The sequence below is a fragment of the Falco peregrinus genome, chromosome 5 (genome assembly GCF_023634155.1).
Source record: "Falco peregrinus isolate bFalPer1 chromosome 5, bFalPer1.pri, whole genome shotgun sequence".
NCBI classification, from domain to species: Eukaryota; Metazoa; Chordata; class Aves; order Falconiformes; family Falconidae; genus Falco; species Falco peregrinus.
Window position 1 is genome coordinate 108,694,502 of NC_073725.1, and position 12,352 is coordinate 108,706,853.

Here is a 12,352-nt window from a genome sequence, read left to right on the forward strand (position 1 = left end):
CGCCCCCACATCAAGCGCAAAGGGCCACGGTGCTGCTGGAGATGCAGTGGTGGTGGTGGTGGGAGCTCAACCTGCATCAGCAGTGGGGAGGGACGGGGGATGCTGTCACTTGGCATGTGATGGTGTCCTGATGTTTCATGCACTGAGATACAGTAGGGGTTGGGGGGGTAGATAACAAACTGACATCTATGTCTCTGGAAAGACAGACAGTGAACAAGTTGCCTGACTCCCTGGGAAAGGGCTTGGTGGAGGAGTTTGGGTGCTACTCCAAAACTCCCTGCTGGTGACAGGAGACTGGTGAGGGCAAAATCTCCAGTGTGGCTGTGGGACAAGGACAGCAGCACTGCAAACAGCTTTACCTGCCAGGAGCAAAGTGCTAGAGAAAGTATATCCAAGCATTTGGAAAATCTTTTGGGATTTTCTGGGAAAAGTGTGGTTGAGTACGTGGCCATCCTGGAGAGCCACAGGAGCAGCAGCTGAGTACCTGCAGCTGCAGGTAGAGGTGGGCGTGCACTGACATGAGACCTGATGCACTTATGGCCCAAATTTCCAGCGCTCATGAGCAACCGCTGAAATCCTGATGGCCAGTCTTAGCTGAAAAGCAGACCTCACCAAAAATGAGGTGAACTCATGGGCATTCGGACTGAGGCACTTAAAACAGGGGCATCTTGTCACTTGTTAGATGTCTGCTCAGCTACCAGGTCTGCCTGTGTCGCTTCCCACTAGAGACTGTGCTGATGGGCTTGAAATTTCTAGGGGGAAAGGAAGTTGTGGGTGTTTAAAATAAAGGCAAAAGCCTGGAGAAGAAATGGTCTTGAGAGGAATTGGGCTAGACTGGATTGGACTGGAGGAGCAGTATTAATCTTCACCTGGTGATTTTCCCCCTTTCCATGGAGAGTCCAAGGAACACCAGCTCCCATTGGCACTGCAGCTGTCTTGAAGGTCTTGAGATGTCAGACATCAAACCCCACCCCACTTCTTTCCAGGTTTGAGGAGATGCTTTATTTTGACTAATCTGGGCTAACCCATGGGCTTTGCCACCAGGCAGGTCTGGCTGGAGCTGCTCGGCCTGGAGATGAAGTCCAAAAGCAGGAATCACACCTGGGGAGAAGGAAGACTCACAGGAATGGGTTAGGAAGGGAAGGAATGGAGCAGACATTCTTCCCATCTTTCCAGCAGGTTTAGGGCCTATTCTTTGGTTTTACTGGTCCAAAAGCAGAGCAACCACCCATCCTGCTGAATTCCTCCCAAATTCTCCCGTCGCAGCATGACCAGTATGAATGCCAGCAGCTGGAAGACTGAAATAGCAACTACCATTGCTTAGGCCCCACTGATTTGTCCTGTGGTTTTTCCATGTCCTTTAATCTCCAGTAAATAATCCCTCACTTCCTTGTGGTCTTTCTAATTCCATGCTCTGTGCCGGCACTTCCTGTAAACAGCGGGGCTGGTGGCCCGTGCGTGGCCACCGCCGTGTAATTGAGGCTCTCCCCAGCTGTGCAAAGGGCATGTGACAGGGCTGTTTTTCAGGCTGGATGTGGCTGTGTCCAAGGGCTATGTGATGGAAATGCCTGCTTCTCCTCTCCATCCAGCCGAGAGAAGTCAGGGCTGGCTGTGAGGAGGCTGGTGAATAATACAGGTGCAAAACCAGCACGTGTGAGAGCATCAGGTCCTGGCACCTGAAGAATTGTGCCGTCTGGCCTCCAGCAATCATCATTAGGCCAGTTCTTGGAAGCAAATTTGGACTAAATTATGGACGATGAGGTCCCTCCAGCACATTTGCACTGGTGCTTGCTCTCCTGTGCAGTAGCCACGTCCATGCAGAAGCCATGACCTGACCTTGCTGAGCCCTTAACTACCACATCTCTGGTCTAAGCTTTTGAGTGGAGTCCCAAAATCAAAGAAAGAGATGAAGGGCCTGTACTGAAGGAAGGCCCTTCCTGATGTTTGTTGCCACACAGGCTTGATCCTTTGCACTCTTGTAGGTAAAAGGCCTCCAGATCCTCTGACAGCAAGGAGAAGGCATTTTTCCAACCAAAACATCTTCAGCTGCTTTATGAGTCCAGTAGCTGTAGGATTTGGCTATCAGATACCCATCCTCAAGTCTAAGGGAATTTTTTTTCCCCAGGTGAGTTTGTGTTAAAACAATGGGGGATCAACGAGGGTTGTGGCAAGAGCTGGGCGGCACTTTTTAGGTGGCACAGCTTTTCCTCCTGCCTGAAAGTTCATCTCTCTGGGTTTCTGTTGACCAGCGGATCCCTCCACAGATACCTGAGTGTCCAACAAACCATTTCTGCAGGAACATCTTTGCTCCCAAGTTACCTTGGCCTCTCACTTGTAGTTATCCTGGTCATCCCTGTGCATGGGGCACTTGCACATGCCTGGCTGGAAGATGATGGTGTGAGTGTGCTTGCAGAGGTGGTTCTGGAGACGGTTGGGTGCAATCCTGTCAGCCCTGCCAGTATCTGCAACTTGCAACATTAATGCTTGCGTGTTTACACGGCCGTAGGAGGGGTCCTGTAACGAGACCCTTCACACGTGCTCCTTCCCACCATAGCTGCTTCTATCTATGATTTCTATCTCCAGGTTTCGATCCATTGGCTATGTCAAGTAAGTCCAATTTATTTATTTTCTTTTCATAAGCTCCCCACAGCCAACCGTGACAGCCAAGGGAAAACTGCTCAGCCTTTCAGCATTAAAGTCTCAATTATCAGAGCACTGACATCTTCCATATGAGGGCTGCACATGTGCGTGTTGGTACTCCTCAAAGTATTTCGGGAGCTGAAGCGTAAGCAGGGACTCAGTTTGACATTGTGTTGGGAGCACTGATAAAAATTCTGGGAGGGAAAGGCCAACCTCAATTTGTGTCTGTCATCTTGTTTAGGACGGGATAGTCAATAGCAAATATGTAGTAGAGCTAAGTTTTTCCATTAAATGCTAATGACCCCTTTGCATCTTGCTGTGGTGCTTGTATTACAGGGGATTGTGTGCATCCTGCAGCTGGCTGAGGCACTGAGACACGAGCAGTAGGCGTCCTGCTCCACATGCTCCGGTGTTGACTAAGGGAAGCTGGGATGGCTGATGCGAGGAAGCAGGTGGGAAATTTGGGGTTCTGGCTGCCCACACAGCTCCAGGATGACTGAATGTTGGCAGGAGCTATCCTAGAGCATCCCATGGAGATCAGATGGGGGAAGATAGTTTCCTCACCACTCAGAGGACTGGGAATTGTTGGCTTTTTTCATGACCACCCTTCCCTTACAAAGCAGATGCCGCACTACCACCAGGCTGAGCTGTTGGCTGAAACACAGCCTTATGCGAAATCAGACTAAAACAAAACTTCTACAAGCTGTTAGGTGGTTCCCTGAGCCCTCTTGAAAGCATTCACAGGTGGGGATGAAATTATCCCATTCTGTATGTATGTGTCATGGACATCCCTGGCTTCAGGCTGACCGTGTGCCTCCACCACTCCATTTTTTCCAACAGTGGGGATGTGAGAAGCCTCAAGAGGGGCAGAAAGGCTTTGCCTGGGCAGCAGTAGGAGCCCTGGAGACCTGAGGCAAATAATCCCTGCCTGGAGCTGGTCCCTTTGGCTCCAGGCACTGCTGAGTTTGCTAGTGGAGAAAACCACTGCGTTGGATCAAACCACTGTTAAAGAAGACTTCACAAAAGTGAATAGCTAGTGGTCAAGAAGAGCTGCCAGACTCCTGCTTTCTCAGTAACTAATAAAAGTGCTTTTTAACACAATTAATGTGATGCCTTGCTAAAGACTGAAGGAAACTGGAATTGAGACATTTGTATTTTGACAGACTCAGTGGAAAACTTCTGTTCAGACCGGTAGGAATGAAACCAATAAATTTCTGAAGAAACTTTCTGAATTCAGCCTTCAAGATAATAGATAGGCTGTTCTGACTGCGGATAAATAAACTCTGTTTTTATAAGTGTTTAAAGACCTTCGGGATGACGAAGTGGAACATACTTCAAGTCTCCAAAGATGGGAAGTGGCTTCTGAGTCAAATGCCCTCCCGTGCCAGGGCTCATATTTTAGACTGCGATCACTCTTTTGTGACTTGTTGACAGGTTTTTTGTTGTACTTTGAAGAAAAAAAGGGAAAACGTCCCAGGCTGAAAATAGCAGTGAAACATTCCCCAACTGGCCAACCTGTTCTTCAAGAAAACTTCCCAGGGAACATAAAGCCCCAGCAGCAGCCCCGAAAATACCAGCTAAGAAACGGCAGGTCAAGTGATAATTGGGGTGAAAAACACTACTTCGAGTGACAACAGCCCCTGCCTGAGCGTTGCTAATCCTTCCTCTTGTGGTGAAGGTGATGACCTGAGGAAGGAAGGTTTGGTTCCCACCAGGAAATGCTTATAGGGTGGACTCTCAAGACGGGAAAGGTGGGAGCAACTCACTCCTGTTTTGCCTCCCTCTCTTGTGAGGAACATCCCTACTTGCGGTTCCTACCCTCCTTGGCAGTGGCTGCAGTCATCCCAGAGGCAGATGGTGAAAAGGCTGGACCACAGCTCATGGCCATCTGGAAAAGAAGGGCAGGTCTCTGCATCTGTGCAAGCCTGGGGCTTAATTCTGCCAACAAAACCAAAAGTGATGCAACCCAGAACCATGTGCGGCGAGCAACACTGAAGCATTAGCACTAAGCTTTGCTTGCTTTGTTCTCCTGCGTATCTACTGCCTGATGTGGACTGTTGGGTGCATTGGACAGAGGCCAGCAGGATGTGCTTTATTTGAACTGAATATAAAGTCATGTTTCTGGAGGGAAAAAAAGATGAGTCACATATACAGGGTGAAGCCCAAACCAGGCTGATGGGCTCTGAATGGATGTAGGTGCCTGCAGTGGCATGTGGCCAAAGGATAGTCCTGGCACAGGGGCGGCAGCGATGTGCCTTGAGGTCAAGCATCAGTGCGACGGCCAAGTCACTGAGGCTTAGAAAAGAGGCACCAGAACATTCCAAGGGCTGGCTCAAGGAGCTCCATCTCTCTGGTTTCTCGAAAAGAAAAGGAAGGGAGAGCGGATCAGAGCCTGTGATGTACAAAGGCGACAGAAATGGGGGAGTAATGGGAGGCAAAGCCCTGCAAGATAGCTGGAAATGGGCACCCAAGGAATCCAGCCTGTGAGAAAGGCTCCATTATTTAAAAGTCAATTTTAAATTGACTTTTTATTAATCATGGAAGTAACTTAGCAAGGCTTGTGCTGATCCTCTGCTGCTGAGAATGTTTTGATCAAGACTTGATTCGCAAAGCAGATGCTCTCATTCGTGTGGCAATAAATTCAGGTCTGAGCTACCCCAGGGAGGAGCCTGGATGGCTGCAGCAACCCACCCTGCCATCGCAACTGGATTAGGGAAAGGCAGGTTGTCCTTGCCAAGGAGCCAAGGGGGAGCAGCGAAGGGTCTGGAGGAGGTGCTGAGGCTCTGACTAGTGTGCGGAAGATTGCCCAGGAGCATGAAGACGCAGCAGCATCCCTCCAACTCGGCACGTGGGCCGCCCTGTGCCTCTGCTGCTGCCTCAGCAGCACCTCTCGGGCTCTGGCTGCTGGTGGGAGGGCAGAGGGGGTCTTTTTCCTAGCAGGGGGGGGAAAAGAAGTCTGCTTGCAATTAAGCAGCTCACACTCTGCCTGGCTGTGGGAAACGTGTGCTCCTGCCACCAGAGACACCACAGTTGCTACAGCAACTGCAAAGCACTGAGACGCACCAACACCCTCCCTCTGCCACCCTCCACCCCCCCCCCCCCACCCACCCCCAATCAGGCGGAGCAGGGAAGGTGATGATGAGGAGACAACCAGCTCGTTGGGATGACCCTCGGCAGTCAGGGACAGGGCTGCCACTTGCTCTGCTCCTGTCCTGCCATGGCCGGTGCCCCAGCACCGCTGCACTCCCATCGGTCCTGCTGAGTGCTTGGACTCCAGGTGGGAGCTGTCAGGGTGGGGATGTGATGCTGGGGATGCTGTGGGGACCACCGCACCCCACAGAGCAGGGGGCAGTGGCAGGCTCAAACCGAGCTGTGCCTGCAAGCACCTGCCATCTCATTACTATTTAAGTCTGTGGTTCCCAGCACTGTGCCATCCTGCCTTGGTAAAAGCACATGGTTTCCCCTGGTGCTCCTCTCTTAAATATTTAATGGTAGGAGGAAGAGCTGCTTTAAGAAACAGTTCAGTGCTTCCATCCAAACAGAAGGTTGATTCAGGTGGCCGGAGCAGACACGAAAAACCTTGAGCTTCAATTTTTCAGGATCCTTCTGCTATTGAAGCAGTGGCAGCGTGATGATGCAGGGGAGAGGGGAAGGAAAGGTGTTTCAGATGCCGGGACAAAGTAAGGACTCCCGGGGCTCTGTTCTGCATCCTCTTCCTGACTCTGTGCCACTGTGGCTTGATTTCTCACACTAAAAAAAACCTCAAAGAGGCTTCAGGTTTGGAGCTTTAGTGGAAAATGCTTGAAGATCACCTACCCCCAGATCTTAGCCAGCCATTCTGTCCTCCCCACCACCTCTGGATGCATCAGGTTTGCCAAGTGCCAAGGGTACAACACAGATATAAAGGCATCCACCTGCCAGAGACTTCCTAAGGATTTGTTGGAGTTCACAAAGTGGTTTGAAAAGCCTGGATCAAATCACTGTGGAAGGAAATGTGTTTTAATGCCAGCCAAATCATAAATCAGGCCATCCTTAATACAAATGACTGCTTGAGATGAGGGTGATCAGGGAGAGAGCTGTGCTGCTTCGTTCAGCAGTCCCATGTCCCAATGCACCCACTCCTATGGGGACCAGCTCAGTTATTGACAGTATTCAGAGCAAACCTGTGTCTACCCAGATGCCCTGCACCTGTGCATCAGGGGGTAGGATGCCAGCAGGGCTAATGGACGTGTTGCTACAGCCCATGTTATCTTACCTTCCTATTAAAGCCCATTTCCCTGCAGGGCGGCTGGTGGCAGGCTGAAATCTGTGGCCTTAAGCACCATTTCCAGAACAGGCTGGGCACAAGCACTATTTAAACCAGTAAAATGTCCCAGGCACGATATACATGGTGGTCTGCACCAGGCTGGGGCTCAGAGAAACAAAGCCAAAAAACATATACAAAGTGGTGTTAAAATGCAAGTTTTCTTAGTGGAAACTGTGAACTCCGCAACAAAGCTGTTTGCCAATCCCAGCCCCTTGCCATGCAGCTGTAGTGCAATTAGGTTTTCATTTGAATTATGTGCAAATGAGGGTGCCAGTCATTTCTCAGCACTGACTTTGTGAAAGGGCAGTGCTACTGGGCTGCTCAATAATTTATGTCCTTAATATCAGAGGACAGCATCTGTGGAACTTCCTATTGCTGCCACCCAGGATAAGAAGCAACCTTCCAGGACAGATGGGCTGATTGCAGTGAGCCCTGAGAGCATGCATAGAGCGCACCAAGAGGCATTCGCATTAGCGGTTTTGATGGAGATCTGATTTCTTAATTAGCACAACCTTCTGTAAAGATCCCAGTACAAAAACGTGGCTAAAATCAACCAGCAGAGGCTGCACCCTAAAAATCAAGCAGCAGATGCAGCTGGGCAGATTTCTGAGCATCTAAAAGCAGGAAAAGAAATAGCGCAAGATCTGCTTGGTACTGCAGAGGGGAGGATTTCACTGCTGCCGAGCGAAGCGTGCAGCTATCCGCATGCCAGGAAAGCCGAGACGGCCTGGTGGCTGAAGCAGGTAATCTGGCCAAAGGAAAGCATGGGGGGGTGCAGGGGAGCACCACCAGCTTGCAGAAATTAGAACTGATTTACCATCCTATCGATTTCTGGGTACTGGTCAGGGAAGGGAGATTTTTAACCAAATGCTTAGAAACATAATGGTAGCTTCCAACTAGGCTGGTGTTCATGCATTGCACTGCTCTTCTGCCATCTCCAGCAGGCAAACGGCTCCCGTGCTCACAACCATACCTGGTAAGACATGTAAGACAAAGTGCTGGGCGCAGCAGGTATGATGCCCATACTGGACCAGGTCTCACGCATTTTCCTTGGCAGCAGTCTGGTCGCCTGCCCAAGACTCCACCCGAGCTCCTTCTGTTCCGGGGGGGTAAAAAACTCCTGAGGCTTTGGTGATGGAGCCGTAAGAGCAAGTCCAGCCATGTCGGGCCACATCCTGCCCTGCTGAAATCCATGAGGGAGCCACTATATTGACACAATCAGCTGTTCCTTAGAAAAATATTAAACTTGGGCAAGCAGCTTAGTAAATGCCTGAACTGCTAGAAACTGGTAAAGTGCCAAAAGGAAGGTTTCTTTTTACTCTTTCCCTAAATATTTACTCCCAGCAGGGACAGCGGCAGCAGCCACGTGTGGAGGGGTCTCTGCACTGCCCTGGGCAGCTTGGTAACTGCTAGCAGAGCATTGCGTATCACTGAAAATCCTGCAAGGGATGTCTTTGTCCCAGGAGGTGTTCTGAAACCCATCTCCTAATGCAAGTCAAAGGAGAATGCCAGCACATTAGCTCCCCTTCTTGCTTCTGTATCTTCTATGTTAACAATGGAAGTTTTGGAAGCCACCAGCTGGGATATTAGTCAAAAACCCCAAGCCACCTCACCCAAGAGAATAACCCACACCTGAACTGAAATGAATGTGCCTTGCCATCTGTGCCTCTTTGGGCTGGGGTCCGAAAGCTCAAGCCTTTCCCACGCAGAAAGTTTCTGGTCCTGGAAAGCCCTGACCCCCCACTCCAGGGGCCCCCTCGGCCACCACCCCCACACACATGTTCATTAAGCAACAGAGGGTTAATGTGCTTCATTTACTGAAGCTGTCGATATTGTGTGAGCATTATTTTAATGGCTGCTTCATTTATTGCAGTGCCCATTGGGCAATGAGCAAACCCTTCCCCACTGTGTGTGAGCTTCCAGCACGGGATCTCACTTTAGCTGAGAAAAGTATAACCCTGAGCATGACCTCCCACATCCAGGGCTGCTGCTTGGGTCAGGGTCCCTGTAAGCATCTTTCCCCCAGCCATCGCTGCGGCTATGGGCAGCGTACCCGCTGTGCCCAGCTGCATGGACAGCTGGTCCAGGCGTCATTTTAAATGTGTGCAAAGCCCTAGCGCAGCCCAGGGCAGAAAGGCTGGCACTTGCAAACATCTCTGAAGCTGTGCTTACCTTATCAGCTTAATTGTAGGTATTTTTCTGTCCCCATTCCCACTGCCCTGGGGAATTGCCCTGTGCAGCTCTTTCCCAACAAATGTCACTGCTTGACACCAGAGCTTTGGGTGATGCCCGTAACTGAAGTGCTGCCATTTCAGAGCCACAGCCCTGGATGCTCCAGCATATTGCCCTCCTGGGGAAAAGGCGATGGATGCTGTAGGAGACACACGTGTTGGAGCCACCAATGCCTGCCATCGTTCCTTCTCCCAGTGCTGGAGCCTTCCACCTTCAGCATCACCGCTATGCCTGACCCACAACTCCTCAAATCCAGGCAGGGTCTTGCTGTGGGACCAAGCTCCCGTTGCTCCATCCATTCCCAAGCTCCCTGAAGTGAGCCTGAAACTCCTCTCATCCCAAGGCTGCACCACTTGTTGCTTTCTCAATGCATTTCAGGTCCCTGATGATTTAAAATTGTGTTTATTTTATTTATTTCAGCTTCAAATGGACTTGAGGAGGACACCAAGCTAGACAAGAGTCCTCAGTCCAGGACACACTTGCCGAGGTAGAGACAGGCAACTATTCAGCTCCTGCAATGAGGCCAGCGAGGCGGTTTGTCCCCACATCCACCCAGGCAATGCAAAGTGGGAATGAAACAATTCCCTAGGAGTAACCCAAAACCAAACGAAAAGTGGGTCTGCATGGAAAGCCCCCTGGGTGAAGCAAAATAAGGAGCCATCGCCTGTGTGTATCAACACATAAAATACACTGGCACGTAGCCCACCTTTAACAGGGGATCCCTACATTTTTAACATCTCAAGTTGCAGCCAGACATTCAAATGCTGGGACATTTTCTTGGGAAATGTCTGGAGCTGGGCCACAGCACAACGCAGTGCTGGGAGGGCTACGGAGCTTAATCAACCTGCTCAGCATTCTTGCTTGCTTCGATCCACATGCCATACAGGCCTACAATGCTTTTATTGTACAGAAAACAAAGCTCTTGTGCTTGAATGTAGCAGCTACAGTATCACGGTCTTGCCTTAACTGGAGGCTCCTCAAGTGATTTAAGTCATCCCCGTCTCTGGTGATAAAGAGTTGCCAGGGTTAAGAGAGATCTTCCTCTTTTTTTAATCTTTTTCTATCCTTCCGCTTAATTTGCAGCCAGAAAAAAGGAGGTGTTTACACGCAGGGCCTAGTTATTAATATCTTTTGGGGATAGCAGCCCTGGTTGTATTTCCAGCATGAAACCAATCGCAATTTTTCAAGGTTTTTGGTGGTGTGCTTGGCTGCTGATCCTGTCTCCGACCCCGATCCTGTCTCGGACAGAGATTGTCCCTCCCTGCTTGCCCAGCTTCTCCAGGGCGCCGGGGCTGCCTTGGATGGTGGATTTTAGAGTCCCCAGTTGATCTGGCCCCACACAGTGCAGCCCCGCGCATCAGCGGTGGATTTCCAGTCTCCAGGAGGAGGTTTGCTGACTTACCTTGCTGATGAAAAACACCTCGGCCGCTGCTGCATCTCATCGGTGCAGGGCTTGGGACATGCAGCCCTCTTTTACGTGGGGTCATTAATTCACTCCCACCAGTGAAGCACTTTGAAGATGAGATGTGCTACGTGAGTGCTAAGAATTATGGGGTTTATGTCTCTTGGTTAGAGGTGCAGGAGGTAAAGGCAGAGCTGGGGGCCCTCACACACTGCCTGCTGCCCTGTCTCCGGCAGCATGGACAGCCCTTTCCTAAAGGTTTGGAAAGGGTTTGCATGCATGCTCTTTCTGAAACCCCCAAATCAGGCTGCCAGCCAGGGTTTCAGCCCTGCTCAGAGGAAGTGCAGGGTGCACAGCATCTGGCAGGATCAGGCCCTGCTTATCTCCTTCCCCCTCCCCAGCTCTGCTTGAGCAATAACCTACTTTCTTGCTTTGCAGAAAAAACATCTTGGATTACATTGCTGCAAATGAAAGGTTTCCGTCATGGTATCAGATGAGCTGCAGGTAAGCAGCAAGTTTAATGTCAGCTTTTTTGGCAGCTTCTTTATTCCCCCTCCGCTTTGCACAAACAAGCCATCTTTGTGTGGAAGTTCATTTTCCTTTTTAGCCACAGCATTTGTCATCATGGCTTCCCAGTAATCCTCTCTGTGCAGATAAAGGAGAGCTGGCAGCCAAACTGGATCCCTCACCTCGACCAGCCTGCTGCCCGCTCCAAAACCGGCGGCCAGCTCTCCCCTCCGTCACAGCCCCCCGGCACTGAGGAGAAGGGCAGGAGCTGTGCCCACATGACAGATCCTAAATCCCAGAGTGACACTCAATCAGCCTTAACTACATCTTAATCAGCCCCATGCAATTAAGACGCAGGCATCAAAACCCCAGAGCCAGGAGGTTCTGGGATGGCATAGTGCCTTTCTGCTTTCATCAGGAAAATCAGGGGCATCCTCCACCAAACTCCAGACTGGGATATAGGGAGGGAAAAAAACTTCCAATCACTTTGGCTGCCTCCGTCCTTTATGTGTTCATTCTATTTTTGGCCTCGCAAGGCTCTCAGACCAACATATCTAAACACTGTATCACTTTATATTAAAAAAACCACAACGAACCCCCCACAAAACCCTTTGGATCAAAGCCTGACACGGGCCAGGCTGTGCACCCTGTGGGTTGCCAGAATGGGACCCTGCTGAGGATCACCCTGCTCCAGTTTAACCAGTGAGGGCAGGAGAAGGGGCTGGCTGTGCCAGGCGCAGCAGCACCCACCTTCACAGCCCCACGCCCAGCTGATTCCCTTTGGTGCCTGCTGGTTTGGAAGACTTTGACTTGCAGCCTCGTTAACTGCCTCACTTCTGCTAATTTACACTATCCCACCCCCAGCGGCATCACAAAACTCTCCAGTGATGTGAAGGTGGCGTGAGCTGAAATGCCTTGGCTGCGGAGCTAAATAGCATCAGGGCTCGTTTTACTGCTTAGAAACCTTTAAGGAATCAAGCAGGCTGGTGAATAATCCATTTTAAAAAATCGTAACAGAGGTGCTGGGTAACTGGATACAACGCTGGCCTAAATTTATACATCAAGTGACAAACCCTGATGAAAAAACAAAATCCAAGGGCCCTGCCTGGTGCAGGCTGGGTGCGGTAGGGTTTGAACCCTGGTAAGCAGACACTGGGTGCAGGAGCAGCTCGCTCCGTACCCTCTTGTACCTGCGCAGAAATGGTGCATGTGTGCAGACAACCTGCACAGGCATCACATTTTTTTTTTCCCCCCAGCCTGTGGCT

At 50.5% G+C, this 12,352-nt stretch overlaps 1 long non-coding RNA gene across 1 annotated transcript in view; it reads left to right on the top strand.

Moving 5' to 3' along the window:
- Nucleotides 1–12,352, top strand: part of LOC114011351 (uncharacterized) — a 206,203-nt gene that overhangs the window by 187,883 nt on the left and 5,968 nt on the right. The window contains exon 12 of the long non-coding RNA XR_008747369.1: nucleotides 1,983–11,084. This is a non-coding gene — a long non-coding RNA (uncharacterized LOC114011351). The remainder of the gene's footprint in view (nucleotides 1–1,982; nucleotides 11,085–12,352) is intronic.